The 16,410-nt window shown below is 39.6% G+C and overlaps 1 pseudogene; it reads left to right on the top strand.

Moving 5' to 3' along the window:
* Positions 1-3,838: 3,838 nt before the first annotated feature.
* LOC109554685 (KATNB1-like protein 1 pseudogene) lies at positions 3,839-5,853 on the top strand (annotated as a pseudogene).
* The last annotated feature ends 10,557 nt before the right edge of the window (positions 5,854-16,410 follow it).

Raw genomic sequence — 16,410 nt, 5'->3', positions numbered from 1 at the left:
AGGCTGGAACAGTGTTTATCACTAGCCAAACCCAGTCTCTAACCCTGGGCCACTGATGCCATCACCTCTTCCTGCTCAAGAATATCACTAAGATAAAATCCTTTCTCTCACACACATATATCCTTATTTCTTAATTCTTCCCCACTACCAGGCTGTTCACATTAATCTTTAAACATACTGCAATTTTTCCACATTAAAAAGTAGACTCTCCTTAATTTACAGCTACGTCTCTCTCAATTTACTGACCCTTTTTCAATTCCGTACTTTCCTTTAAAACAAAACTCCGTAAAAGTATTTATCTATATTCACTGTCTCGATTGAACTTCTATTCCTTCTTGAACAGTTTCCAATCTGCTTTTGCTTTTTCTACCTGCCTTTAACAAAACTGCTCTTGTCAAGGTCAACAGTGACCAACGTATCATTAAATCCAGCTTCTAATTTTCAACCCTTATTTCATTTGGTCTATTAGAAGTATCTGATAGGATTAATCACTTTTTCCCCTTCACTAGGCTTCCAGGGTCTTCCCAGTGGCACTAGTGAAGAACCCGCCTGCTAATGCAGGAGACTTAAGAGATGTGGGTTCAATCCCAGGGTCAGGAAGGTGCCCTGGAGGAGTGTATGGCAACCCACTCCTACATTCTTGCCTGGAAAGTCCCCTGGACAGAGGAACCTGGTGGGCTGCAGTCCATAGGGTCACACAGAGTCAGACACAACTGAAGCGACTTAGCACATACACAGGCTACCAGGGCTCAAAAGAACATTCTTGATTCCTTTTTACCTCACTGCTGGATCTTTCTTGGTCTTCTTTTCTGGTTTTTCTTCAGTCTCCTGATCTTTAAACATTGGAGTGCCCATGGCTTTAATCCCAGTCCTCTCTGTTCTCTACCTACAGTCACTCCCTTGGTGATTTCATTCAGCATGATGACCTTAGTTGCCATGATAACATGGTGATTCCCAGATTTATATAGCCAGTCCTGACACCTATGTTTAACCCCAAAGCTTGGAGATCTAATTGGCATCTCAAACTTAATCTGCCCTGAACTAATATCCTGATCTTCCCCTTTGAAGTCGCTCTTCCTGCAGTTGTGTGTATGTGTGTCAATTAAAGGCAACTCATGCTCTATTTGCTCAGGCTAAAGCCACAGTTTCATCTCTAATTCCTTTCCTTTTCTCACACTCCACAGCCAACCCATCAGAATTTATTTTTGATTTCAAATTTCAAATTCACATTTTCAAATCATTGAAAATGTGACCACTTCTCATCAATTATACTGTTCCCACTTTGGTCCATGCCATCATCATTTCTCACTTTCTAAGTGACCTCTGAGTATCTGTTCTGTCCTCTGAAGTCCACATAGCAGTCAGAATGATTCTTTTAAAATATATGAAGTAGATCATGTCACTCTTCTGCTCAAAACTTTCTAATGGCTTCCAATCTTGCTCAATGGCTGAGTCAAATGATCACATTCAGGGCTCCATTTGTGCATCTATGAAATGACGATAACGGTGGTACCCCTCCATCCATAGGATAATTATTCAAAGTAGATGCAACAATGTTTGCAGCTTGTTTAGGGAGTTGCTGGGATGAGCTAAAAGCTCAGAAATGTAAACTATCATCATCATGATCACAAATGCATTGATAATGTATTTAATCAAAGACCCATAGTAGCGTAGTCAACAAATTATAATAAGATCTTAAAGTGAAACAAGAAACTCTGTTCTACTCTCTGTCCATTTGTTTCTAAGCAGGCATGTCACAAGCCCTTTGGGGCACAGGGCATTGCCAGGGATAAGATTACTCAGCGGGCAATGAAAGTCTCACGTGGTGGGCACCAAAAGGTGATGAGAGTGATAACAACAAAGTCAGTGAGGAAGGAAATGTCAGTGACAGCGCCAGGAACCCAGACAGGAAATCCATCCCGGACATCCAGAACACCTGTGGACATCTGTCTTCCAGGCTCATCTTCTGCCAGCTCATGGCAGAAGATGGCAGCCCTGCCTCTGGAGTACAGGCAGTCAGACACTTCCAACAGGCTGCAGATCGACCCTCCAATCCCCCCAGCTTCCTCCCCACCGTGCCCTCTGGTGTCCTTGTTTCTGCACTTTTCCGCAGTCCTCCCTGCTTGGATCTTTTTGGGGAGAGCTGTGTCAGCTCCGAACGAAAAGGTGAGTGCATCTCTGTGCTGGCGTCTGGTGGTTTTTCCCTGTGTGTGTGGTTTCTTTTTTCCCCCTAAATTGACTATTATCATTTTTCTTTTTTTCTTTCCTGTCTGAATGGTACCACTAATGCGGTGAGAGAGAAAAAAAAAAACAGCCAAAACCCATTAAAATATAACAGCAAAATAACTCAAGGCTCAGAATGCAGAGGTGGCTTAAAGGAGTCCCCCTTCCCTTTCTAATCAAGTCCCTTATTCAGCCACCTTCCCCAACAAACTGGTCCCTTCCCTCCCTATCCTTGGATGTTTTTATTTTTCCCATTTGATCGCCTAGATTCTTACCTTCTCGTCCCTTTCCTTCCACTGCCTCATCCTTCTCTCCATCCCTCCTTCCTAAAAGATTTTACTTCACAGCCTGTTTTTCCTTTCAGTCACTTTATAAGCTATTGTTACAGGGTCCACGTACTATTAATTTTCAACAAGAGCAACATCCTGAGGACATGATAAAGATGGTGATGAATGAAAAAAGACCAAGGGAAGCAGAAGATCAACCATTCCTCCTCTTGGCACCCACCAGCCCAGAGGGACCAGATGATGCAAGACAAGCAAACAGCAGGAAAGGGGACAGAGAGCCCTGCTGGGGGAGCAGAGAGCACAGGGCTCAGGGACGTCAAGGAGGACGGAGAAAACTGCTATGGAGTTGCTCGGTAGCTCTACACAGGTCATTAAACTCTGTAAGCCTCATCTGTAAAATGGTCATCTTGAGTTCTACCTGTCTCTTAACCTTGGCAAAGATCCAGTGAATGGTATGTGGGAGAGTTTAGTGTAACTATGAAAATACTAGACAAAATAAAGTGGTTGTTATTGTTACTGTGGAATCTCTTTGGAGGAAAACATAGGTATTTCCTCATCCTGGTGGCCTCAGAGTCAACAGATGACCTTGTACATGGCAGTGGTCCTTGGATGGTTATTGAATATATGATAATTGAACTGAATTATCACATGTTTAATGGAACCACCCTACATGTTTTATTTCAATGACAGTCATTTCTTCTACCTCTCATAATTACTCAACCAAAAAAATAAATCAAAAAATAAAATAAAGAATGGCACTGCCCTATATGAAATATCTCCTATGCAACCATTAAAAATTACCTGTTTGATGAGTTTGCATAGCCTGAAAAAGTATGCTTATTATCTTGTTGTTTTAAAAGCAAGATACAAAATATACTTGGTATGAGTCCAGTTATTTGTGTTGTGCTATATATTCCAAGTATTAATATCTAAAATATTAAAACTCTAAAATATTATGACTTCCAATTTTGATAGCAGTTATTTCTGGGTTGTGAAATTATAGTGTGTGTGTGTGTATGTGTATTGTTTAGTCTCTAAGTTGTGTCTGACTCTTTTGCAACCCCATGGACTGTAGCCCACCAGGCTCCCCTGTCCATGGGATTTCACAGGCAAGAATACTGGAGTGAGTTGCCATTTCCTTCTTTTATATACATATACATATATATAAATACATACATACCATTATATATATAGTATGTATTATATATCGTATAGGCCATATATTACATACACACACACACACACACACACACACATATTGCTGTTTAAAAGTCTTCAACACTGATTTTGTAAGATTTTAATAGTTTAAAGAAAGTATAGGTTTTGAATGGCCGTTCCTGGATCTCGGCCGGGGAGCCGAGGGATAGTCTGGGCTGCCGGGCGCAGTCGGTCAGCGCCTGGGCTGGGCGGAGGCGCCGCGGTACCATGAGGCGCCGGTATTTAAGAGATTATGGCATCTGAAACCCACAATGTTAAAAAACGCAACTTTTGTAATCATACTGAGGATCATTCCATTGATCTTCCTAGAAAAAGGATCTCTAATTTCACTAGTAAGAACATGAAGGAGGTTAAGAAATCTCCAAAACAGTTGGCTACTTACATAACTAGAACAGTTGGACAAGCTGTGAAAAGCCCAGGTAAACTATGTAAGGTGATCTATAGAAGAAAGAAAGTTCATCATCCTATTCAAAATCCTTGTTACAGAAAAAAAGCAGTCCCCTAAAAGTGGGGACTGTGTCATGGCAAATAAAGAAAATGAACTGGCTTGTGCAGGCCACCTCCCTGAAAAATTAAGTCATGATAGCCGAACATATTTGATTAACACCAGTGATTCTGGTTCTTCACAGACAGAAAGCCCATCATCAAAATATAGTGGCTTTTTTTCTGAGGTTTCTCAGGACCATGAAACAATGGCACAGGTTTTGTTCAGCAGGAACTTGAGATTGAATGTAGCTTTAACTTTCTGGAGAAAGAGAAGTATTAGTGAACTTGTAGCATATTTAGTAAGGATAGAGGACCTTGGAGTTGTGGTGGATTGCTTTCCCGTGCTCACCAATAGTTTACAGGAGGAAAAACAGTATATCTCACTTGGCTGCTGTATAGATTTGTTGCCTCTAGTAAAGTCACTACTTAAAAGCAGATTTGAAGAATATATAATAGTTGGTTTAAACTGGCTTCAAGCAGTCATTAAAAGGTGGTGGTCAGAACTATCATCCAAAACAGAAATTATGAACGATGGAAATATTCAGATTTTAAAACAGCAATTAAGTGGGTTGTGGGAACAGGAAAACCATGTTACTTTGGTTCCAGGATATACTGGTAATATAGCCAAGGATGTAGATGCTTACTTATTACAGTTGCATTGAAAGACTTCATCTATAGCATTTGGCTATTCAAAACATCCTTGGACGATATGATTTCCCCAGAAATATCTCATCTGAGAACTGTGAACTATGGAAGAAATCAAAACCCTTTTTTCCTTTAAAGAGAAACATATGTTGAAACCACTAATGAAATGCTACCGATCTACTTCACATTGAAGTGGAAGAAGATCCAAAAGGAGCAGCTTCAGCTCCAATGAGGTGAAAGTGCACTACGAAGATTGTTCACCTCTGCTGCGTTTGGTATTTATATGGTTATTTGGTAACATTGTTTAAGAACTACTGGGTCTTAATGCAATCCTGCATAAGAATATAATTTATACTATGTGAAAAATAAGACAGGACTTATTACTAGGAATCACAGAGACCAATCATCATTACTTTTTTTTAAGATTGTGTTTTATAAGAAAACACTTAAATGTGTGCAGCTACTATTTTCTTATGTTGAAAAGACTTTGAAAGTTTAAACCATTATAGCAAATAATCAGTACTAAAAGTTTTTTGTTCGCACTGAGATACTGTATATGCAAAATGCCTTAATTATTAATAAGCCAATGTGTATGATACCAATATCTGTTTAAGAAAATTAAAAGCAAACATGCTTCTGGCATGATAAAATCATGGAATTAAATCAGGGGTTTCCATTCATGTAGAATGTTGTTAAAACTTATTCTACACCATTCTTAAAACTTGAGAATATTTTTAGTATCTCTGATTTTTCTTTCTTTTTTTTTTTGCCAGAATCATGTCATGTATGTATGTATGTGTTACTCCTATATATAAGAAAAAGGCAAATCTGTATTTGTATGAATGCTTAACTGGAAATGTCTATGGAATTGACTAATTTATATTCACTTTTTATTGTATATAGATTTCTGATATATTCAGTTCTGTATCATTTAAGTTTTCTTCATTTGAGTAAATTGACTAAATATTTCTAAAAAAAAAAGTATAAGATATTGTATTAAACAAAGATTACAATGGTTGGGAGCAACTTTGGATACCCTCTCCCCACTCCCACCTTACCAGCAGTATTGAGTTCTTCTAAGACAATTAGCGAATGTAGGAATAGGAAACCCATAGGACATCAATAGCATATGAGTTACTTTATCTTCACACCTATATCCCAGTGCCTCCATTCTCTCATATACCAACAGCGTCATCGTTCCAGGCAGAAAACTTGGGAATTTCATGTTAGTGAGCCCAAAGATGGGTTTCCATGGAGGAGCAGCCATAGGAAGAAGAAGGTGGCCACATTCATAACTCACCTGAACTTCCCAGGGTCTTCTTTCCATCATCTAGTAGTGAAGGTCTACAGGCAGTAATTCATTTTCACTTCTCCTTTAAGGAGTTGTGCTCAGTGAGGCAGGTTTAACCAGGTGTTTTAACCAGTGCAGTGTTGACAGAGCCAACACATCAAAGCCTTGGTGGAATTGTGCAAAAGAAGCATAACCTAGGTAGAAGATATTACCTGGTAATGGACAAGGAGGAGGTAGAGTTTATGAAAAACACCACCTTTCTGGGCAGAATCCATATTTCTATGTACTCATTGCTCTTCTAAAATATATATCTATACAAATGCTGACTCACTCAATACCAAGCTTCCCACATTCCCATAGACATTGGGGAAGCTCCCTCATACTTGCTTTATACTTTTATGTACCTAAGGCTTAAATACTCTTCAACTAACCATCTTGGTCCCATTAATTGTTGGAAGGGAGTTTTTGTCTGCTTGTCTAGGACTTTTCCTGTGTTAGGTGAGGTATACCAAAGGTTTCTCCTTCAAGAAAAGTAAACAAATCTATCCTCCCAAGGAGAAAGGTTAAGTACTTAAAACCTTCCAGATACTGTGGAGTCAATCAGAAGGAACCACATGTAAAATGCAAAATCATGGTCTGTGAAGCTATGGCTTGAAATTTAATTCAACTACTTAATGGGAAACTAGCAATTAGAAAAACGAAGCAAGAACTCAGAAGATGAAGAGAAATTTCTTGGATTTCAAAACTGAACCTATTCCCCTGAGGTAGAATCTACACAGAGAAAATTTCATTATTAGACCTGCCTTTTCTGGAATTCCATCACTGGAAGATAATTTTTCAAGCATCTAAACAAAAATGTGCCTTTTTTTCTGAGGAAACGTATTGGCTCCTGATTCATATCTTTTAACCAGAAGAACACCTCCAAACAAGAGAATCTCAGGTAATATCCTTTGGTGCATGTAGGCATTTTACAAAATTTAAGTTTCTAAAAGAACTTTGGAAAGGGTACATGATTTGTAATATGGTCCTAAGAGTTTTCCTAGGGCTTTAATTTCCATGGCACAGTTTTGTCTGATACGATTGCATCCCATTGGACACCACACTTCACCTGATCCTCTTCTAATTCTGAATTAATGCATAGGCAGTCAAGCAAAAATCCCATGCCAGAATCCCAATGGCATGTGTGTGTGTGTGTGAGTGTGTGCGTGAGTGTGTGTGTGTTAGTCTCTCAGTTGTGTCTGAATCTTTGCAACCCCATGGATTATAGCCCACCAGCTTCCTTGGTCCATGGGATTCTTTAGGCAAGAATATTGGAGTGGGTATACATTTCCTTCTCCAGGGGATCTTTTCAAGCCAGAGACTGAACCCGAGTCTCCCAAATCTCCTCAGGCAGATTCTTTACTGTCTGAGCCATCAGGAAAGCCTGTATATAAATATATATAAATATATATATATATATATATATATATACACACACACATACAATTCCTGGTGTGTTATTTTTATTCCATACTATTACCTGGGTTCACTCAGCTCTCACTAATACCCAAGCCATTTATCTTAGCTTGGACTGCAAAAAAAATTTTTTTTAAGTGTATAAGCTTTCGAATTTTGGTTGAATACTGCTCCCTGGACACGTCTGAACTTTCAAAATAAATCTTTCTTTTTGATGTTGGGTCACTGAGTGTCTCATACCTTTCCTGCAGTGCCATTTATCTTCACCAATGTATTTTCTCATTGGCTGGATAAATACATATATGTTTTCTTGTTTTATTCACCTTGCAGTAGAGGGGGAAAAATGAACTCTGACAATATAACTTGGTTATTCCTCTTCTGCCTCAGTCCCAGGAAGAAAAGTAACACAGAGAATGTCAAAACCTGGAGAATGCCTGAAGTGCAAAGACTTTTATAACTCACTTTCACAACATAAACCACTTTGAGAAACTTCCAGAATGGCAAGCACAATAGTAAATCGACAGTGCCATCTGCCAAATGGCCTGGAGACGCAGAGAACCGATGGGCTCATTAATTATGGATGACAATCAGAGTCAATTTGACTTCATTATGGGCCAAGAAGAGGAGATCATTGAGGAGCTTGTTCTTAATGGGCCTCAGCGTAACGAGGAGTATACGGGGGTGGGGGAGTCCATCTCCCCACCTCCTCTCATCCATCTCTTTGAGAGCAGCACTGTGATCAGAACTACATGAAGTGTCTAAATAATTTAGGCAAAAGTCAAATGTTGGGAGGCCCTGAGTTCCCAAAACCTAATATCTGTCTGTGTGACTCACAGATCACCCATGATTGTACTGTCCTCGGGCATGGAAGGGAGATTGCTCAGCCAAAACTGGGTTTCTTCAAAAATTTTTACCTGTTTTTGTGCCCCCTCTTCAGGCCATGATGCCTGACATTCTCCTTGAAGAGAAGATATGCCATGGCATATAGCTTCCAGGCTATGCTGAGGCTCTCCATCTTGCGCACTCTGCTTCTGGGCCCTTCACCCACTCCTTGCGAGCGGCCTCTATTTATCAGAGCACAGACTGTAGAAAAGGAATGAAGCTGGGTACCACAACGGATTGGACCTGCAGGGGGCTTTCAGGAGGTAGGATGTAATTACTGCACTTGGATTGCAGCCAGAGCCAGCACTCCTGTGTTCACTCTGCCTCTTTGTGTTTCTCTAGCACCTTCTCTAGCATAACACACGGCCGTCCTCCCACCTGAGCTTCAGAAGAACATCTGAGCTTCTCCAGCAGCTTCCCTTTTAAACAATTCAATTCAACTGAACAAAACGGAGGCTATGATATCCCCAGAGATGTGCAAATCTTTCTGGGAGTAATAAGAAAGTCTAAAGTATAACCTACGTGGTCAAGAAATTCAGCCTCTTAGTGGAAGCAAAATGTAAACCAAAGGCACAATTAGACAGCAGCAGAAAGCATACACAAGTACAAAAATTAGGGGCTACAAGACAATGATATTGTTATAGCTAGATAGGAAAGGAACACTCTTTCCTTGGTTACAGGGGACATAAAAACTCATCTTGAAGTTAGGTAATTTGTTATTGGTCATACCTGGACACTGAAAAATAACTTGAGGGACTTCCCTTGTGGTCTAGTGGTTATGAATCCACCTTGCAATGCAGCAGATGTGGGTTCCCTGGTCAGGGAACCAAGATCCCACATGCCTATTGTTGTTGTTTAGTCGCTAAGTCATGTCTGACTCTTTGCAACCGCATGGACTGCAGCACACTAGGCTTCCATGTTCTTCACCATCTCCTGGGCTCTAAAACAAAGGCAGTTAGTACCTCTGTTTGTAAGATAGGCAGAAAGAGACGGATGGTGACCATCTCTAATTCTATATGCTAATAGTATGATGAGTATGTCTTATGGTTTACTTGAGTTTAGATAACCTCTTCAACATGACAAAACTAGTAATAGTCGGCTTAGTATGTAAACCCATATCTTTTCACTCTACATTCCAAATTCTACTATTTGATGTTGCCTGCCCATGGATGGAGGAGCCTGGTAGGCTGCAGTCCTTGGGGTCGCTAAGAGTCGGACATGACTGAGCGACTTCACTTTCACTTTTCACTTTCATGCATTGGAGAAGGAAATGGCAACCCACTTCAGTATTCTTGCCTGGAGAATCCCAGGGATGGGGGAGCCTAGTGGGCTGCCATCTATGGGGTCGCACAGAGTCGGACACGACTGAGGCGACTTAGCAATAGCAGCAGCAGTAGTCCAAGGTTGAGGCAATATTGAAAGACAATGAGTATCTCTGCATCCACTAAATCATGCCTTCTGATTCACAACCACTCCTTCAGTCCTGGTGCAGTAGAAACACCAAGCATCTGTTTACTGTGATCACACGCTACCTGCTAGATGCAGCAGGAAATATACCGTGACTCTGAAGAGTGAACATGAAGCAGACTGACTTTGAGCTAATGAGCTACTTGACAGGAATGTGAGTCCAGGATCTGAAGCCAGAGACAGCTAGATTTTACTGAATAAAATACTAAGCCGACGTTGAAATGGGAGGATGGAAACCAAGAAGAGAGGAAGATTGCCAGTGGAGTCTAGGGGCTGAATAGAGTAAAGGCAGACGTGGACTGTAGCCCGCCAGGCTCCTCCGTCCATGGGATTCTCCAGACAAGAACACTGGAGTGCGTTGCCATCCCCTTCTCCAGGGAATATTGGGACCCTGGGATCGAAGCTGGGTCTCCTATATTGCAGGCAGGTTCTTAACTGTCTGAGCCGTTGAACTTCACCACTTGCTATCTGTGTGACCCTGAGTAACTAATGAACTTCTCTGTGCCTCAACTCCTCTAGGTGTAAAATTGGGCTAAAAATAGTACCTGCATCAGAGGAATGTATGAGAAATTAAACAAGAAAGTCTTCACTTAGTGTTTGGCATATGATAAGCAGTTAATAAACATTAGCTAATTTTTGTCATTTTATTACTGTTGTTTATTCCTATTTTTCAACATCATTAGTGTAGAAAAGAGCAAAGTTTTCCTCTCAGAAGCCTATTATCTTTTAAAACTGAAATATCCAGCTAGAGACCCAGTCAATGACAGTGAATGTGCGGTCTTCCTAAACTAGGAAGCGTCTAGAATCTATCATATTCAGAGCATATTCAGAGCAGAGGTTGCAAATATTTCAACTGGCATGTCAAATATTAACAGCCTGTGTTTGAATATGTGAATATGTTCATTCAGTTCTGGAAAAGATGTCATCTCCATATCAAGGGATTAAAATCATTGTTTGAATGTTTCCTCTAAGCTGAGATATCTTTCACATTATAGGATTCTCTATTATTAATCATTTTCTTTAATATCTTAATAATGTGATAGGAAAATCAAATTAGGCTGGTAGAAATTTCCCATCAAACTGTATTAACTTGGTCTAGTAGAGACTTCAGTTTTCTTGCTAATGAGAATACTCTCAGCCAGTTTTGTGTGCACAGTGCATGGATCAGACAAGCTCCTCCTTTTTTCTGGACGATCTGTCAGAATCATCTTGCACTCTTTCCCCTTTGTTGTCGTTTATAGCCAATCAGTTTCCAGTGTTGGTCAGTTCTGCCTTTGTATCAACTTCCCCTTCTCTGTTCTCAACGGCATAGACCCTCACTAAATCCTGTCCAGAGGATCTTAGCCTCCAACAATGGCCCCTACCTTGTCTATTAACACTGTCACTGGTCTATGATTTCACCATATTGACATATCAAAGGCGTGTCTCTGAATAGGGCTTCCCCGGTGGCTCAGTGGTAAAGAATCTGCCTGCCAAGCAGGAGATTTTTGGAAATGCTCTCCTAACCAGCTTAAGGGATATACAGATGCCAAAACATCTAGTTTGAGTGCTCATAAGGAAGAATAGGGGTTTCCCAGATGGCTCAGCAGTAAAGAATCCACTTGCCAATGCAGGAGACGCAGGAAACCTGGGTTTGATCCCTGGGTAAAGAGGATCTGGAAAAGGAAATAGCAGCCCACTCCAGTATTCTCGCCTGGAGAATCCCATGAACAGAGGAGCCTGGCAGGCTACAGTCCGTGGGGTTGCAAGGAGTCAGACACGACTGAGCGACTAATCAAAAATGACAACATGTCTCTAATTATGGCTTTTCCATGTTCGTGTTTAATTTTTATTTTTATCCTTAACTGGCCTTATCAAGCTGCTGAAAAATAATCACCACCTTTAATTGCTTATGTGTTTCAGATACCATTCTGTGTATCTTGTATGTAATAACTTACTCAATCTGCCAGCACACTTTTGTAGTCATCGTTATTACAACATCTATTTTACAGAGAAAGCATTGAGTCCCAAGTAATTTGCTCAAGGTCACACAGCTACCAAAATGGCAGAACAAGCTTCAACCCCAGCATTCTGGCTCCAAAGCATATACTTTTAATCATGGTCAATATATCATCTTTATTTAAATGGGTGGAAATTTAAAAAAAATGAAATTCTGAAACATGTTACAACACAGATGAACTTTAAAAGGAATATTATAATAAAATAAACTAGCCACAAAATGACAAATATGGCATGATTTCATTTATGGGAGGTCAGGGGGCTTCCCAGGTGGTAAAGAACTCACTTGCCAAGGCAGGAGATGTAAGAGATGAGCGTTCGATTCTTGGGTCAGGAAGAACCCCTGGAGGAGGGCATGGCAACCCACCCGTCTTCCTCCCTGGAGAACACCATGGACAGAGGAGCCCAGCGGGCTACAGTCGATGGGATTGCAAAGAGTCGGACAAGACAGAGGCAACTTAGTGCACAGCACAGATTCACAGAGACAGAAAGTAGAAGGGTGCTATCTGGGGGCTGCGAAGAGAGGAGAATAGGGGAGCTATTGCTTAATGGGTATAGAGCTTCAGTTTGCAAAGATGAAAAGTTTCTGGAGATGGATGATGGGATGACAGTTTCACAACAACGAGAATATGCTTAGTGCCACAGAACTGTACGCTTCAAATGGTTAAAAGGTAGATGTTATGCTATATATATATTACCACTGTATGTTAATCAATTGATCCGTTAGTTTTTTGAAACGCATAGAAAGAATAAGTGAACAAATTAACAGACTAATTAATTAATGAGAACATAGATTTTAGAGTCAATAGCAACCAGCCCGACAGCTGACCTAAGACCTTCCCTTTGCATCCAATTTCATCATACAATTCAAGCTGATGCAGGAGATGCAGGTTTGATCCCTGGATTGGGAAGATCCCCTGGAGGAGGAAATGGCAAAGCACTTGAAAATCACCTTCAAGTAATGCCTGTTTGAGGATATGGACTCTTTATTTTTAACCAACTAAATTGATTCATTTTTTTTTCTTCAGTTAGAAATCTTCAGGGTGTTTTTTTTCCATTTCCAATGCTTAGCTCATCAACTTTTCTCAGCTTTTCCCTTTCCCTGACACTTGGCACCTCTATTGCTGTAACAGAAACACAGAGTAAATGAGTTGTACTTGCAATTTACAAAGCCCACAGGAAGAGCAAGAGACTCCCAGAATGAGAGGTTGTAAGCAATAACGTGTCAATATATCTTATTCTTATAAATGGCATATATTCATCAAACTGGTAAAGAGCTCTCTTTTATTACCTTTCTACCTTAAATAATAAAGATTCATTTCTGAGAGAGAGCATCCAATAAACACATGACTCCAAAACAGCTCTGTGTGATCAAACTCTAAATTTAAACTCCATAAAATTTCTTAAGGGCAGCTTCCCTGACCTGAGCAGAGGGCATGAGGAGGCAGAAAGCACATGGAATCAAAATATAAGATATTCTCTCAGGATACAAGAGAATAAACTATAGAATGAATTATAATAAATTCTTAGCAGTGTCTGGTAAAGATGTGTGCAATAAAAGTTACCTCCTGAAAGAGTTTGTGAAGGTAGTATTATTTTGCTAAGAGAAATCATCAGTGAAACAATTTGGGTCTGGAATTTTCTTTGTGGGATTATAAGTTTAATCATTTAAACAGCTTATAAGGCTGTTAAGATTTTCTGTTTCACCTTGTACCGTTGTATTACATCATCTTGTATACTATTTTTCAAAATATTAGTTTCCTTCAACTAAGTTATTTAATTTAATGACATTTAGTTGTTCATAGTATTCCTTTATTTTTCATTATTATATGACATATTTATATATAGTATTGTTGTGCCCTCCTCCAAGGGATCTTCCCCATCCAGGGATGGAACTCGTGTCTCTTATGTCTCCTGCATTGGCAGGCACATTCTTTTTTTATTTTTTTTATTTTTAAACTTTACAATATTGTATTGGTTCTGCCATATATCGAAATGAATCCACCACAGGCATATATGTGTTCCCCATCCTGAACCCTTCTCCCTCCTCCCTCCCCATACCATCCCTCTGGGTCATCCCAGTGCACCAGCCCCAAGCATCCAGTATCGTGCATCGAACCTGGACTGGCGACTCGTTTCATATATGATATTATGCATATTTCAATGCCATTCTCCCAAATCATCTCACCCTCTCCCTCTCCCACAGAGTCCAAAAGACTGTTCTATACATCAGTGTCTCTTTTGCTGTCTCGTATACAGGGTTATTGTTACCATCTTTCTAAATTCCGTATATATGTGTTAGTATACTGTATTTGTGTTTTTCTTTCTGGCTTACTTCACTCTGTGTAATAGGCTCCAGTTTCATCCACCTCATTAGAACTGATTCAAATGTATTCTTTTTAATGGCTGAGTAATACTCCATTGTGTATATGTACCACAGCTTTCTTATCCATTCATCTGCTGATGGACATCTAGGTTGCTTCCATGTCCTGGCTATTATAAACAGTGCTGCGATGAACATTGGGGTACACGTGTGTCTTTCAATTCTGGTTTCCTCAGTGTGTATGCCCAGCAGTGGGATTGCTGGATCATAAGGCAGTTCTATTTCCAGTTTTTTAAGGAATCTCCACACTGTTCTCCATAGTGGCTGTATTAGTTTGCATTCCCACCAACAGTGTAAGAGGGTTCCCTTTTCTCCACACCCTCTCCAGCATTTATTATTTGTAGACTTTTGGATCGCAGCCATTCTGACTGGTGTGAAATGGTACCTCATAGTGGTTTTGATTTGCATTTCTCTGATAATGAGTGATGTTGAGCATCTTTTCATGTGTTTGTTAGCCATCTGTATGTCTTCTTTGGAGAAATGTCTATTTAGTTCTTTGGCCCATTTTTTGATTGGGTCATTTATTTTTCTGGAATTGAGCTGTAGGAGTTGCTTGTATATTTTTGAGATTAGTTGTTTGTCGGTTGCTTCATTTGCTATTATTTTCTCCCATTCTGAAGGCTGTCTTTTCACCTTGCTTATAGTTTCCTTTGCTGTGCAGAGCTTTTAAGGTTAATTAGGTCCCATTTGTTTATTTTTGCTTTTATTTCCAATATTCTGGGAGGTGGGTCATAGAGGATCCTGCTGTGATGTATGTCGGAGAGTGTTTTGCCTATGTTCTCCTCTAGGAGTTTTATAGTTTCTGGTCTTACATTGAGATCTTTAATCCATTTTGAGTTTATTTTTGTGTATGGTGTTAGAAAGTGGTCTAGTTTCATTCTTTTACAAGTGGTTGACCAGTTTTGCCAGCATTACTTGTTAAAGAGATTGTCTTTAATCCATTGTATATTCTTGCCTCCTTTGTCAAAGATAAGGTGTCCATAGGTGCGTGGATTTATCTCTGGGCTTTCTATTTTGTTCCATTGATCTATATTTCTGTCTTTGTGCCAGTACCATACTGTCTTGATGGCTGTGGCTTTGTAGTAGAGCCTGAAGTCAGGCAGGTTGATTCCTCCAGTTCCATTCTTCTTTCTCAAGATAGCTTTGGCTATTCTAGGTTTTTTGTATTTCCATACAAATTGTGAAATTATTTGTTCTAGTTCTGTGAAGAATACCGTTGGTAGCTTGATAGGGATTGCATTGAATCTATAAATTGCTTTGGGTAGTATACTCATTTTCACTTTGCCTATGTTCTCCTCTAGGAGTTTTATAGTTTCTGGTCTTATGTTGATGAACATGGTATATTTCTCCATCTATTAGTGTCCTCTTCGATTTCTTTCATCAGTGTTTTATAGTTTTCTATATATAGGTCTTTAGTTTCTTTAGGTAGATATATTCCTAAGTATTTTATTCTTTTTGTTGCAATGGTGAATGGAATTGTTTCCTTAATTTCTCTTTCTGTTTTCTCATTATTAGTGTATAGGAATGCAAGGGATTTCTGTGTGTTGATTTTATATCCTGCAACTTTACTATAATCATTGATTAGTTCTAGTAATTTTCTGGTGGAGTCTTTAGGGTTTTCTATATAGAGGATCATGTCATCTGCAAACAGTGAGAGTTTTACTTCTTCTTTTCCAATTTGGATTCCTTTTATTTCTTTTTCCGCTCTGATTGCTGTGGCCAAAACTTCCAAAACTATGTTGAATAGTAGTGGTGAAAGTGGGCACCCTTGTCTTGTTCCTGACTTTAGGGGAAATGCTTTCAATTTTTCACCATTGAGGATAATGTTTGCTGTGGGTTTGTCATATATAGCTTTTATTATGTTGAGGTACGTTCTTTCTATTCCTGCTTTCTGGAGAGTTTTTATCATAAATGGATGTTGAATTTTGTCAAAGGCTTTCTCTGCATCTATTGAGATAATCATATGGTTTTTATTTTTCAATTTGTTAATGTGGTGTATTACGTTGATTGATTTGCGGATATTGAAGAATCCTTGCATCCCTGGGATAAAGCCCACTTGGTCATGGTGTATGATC

Source organism: Bos indicus, chromosome 29, assembly GCF_029378745.1.
Source record: "Bos indicus isolate NIAB-ARS_2022 breed Sahiwal x Tharparkar chromosome 29, NIAB-ARS_B.indTharparkar_mat_pri_1.0, whole genome shotgun sequence".
Lineage (NCBI taxonomy): Eukaryota > Metazoa > Chordata > Mammalia > Artiodactyla > Bovidae > Bos > Bos indicus.
This window is presented reverse-complemented; position numbering and strand designations above follow the sequence as displayed.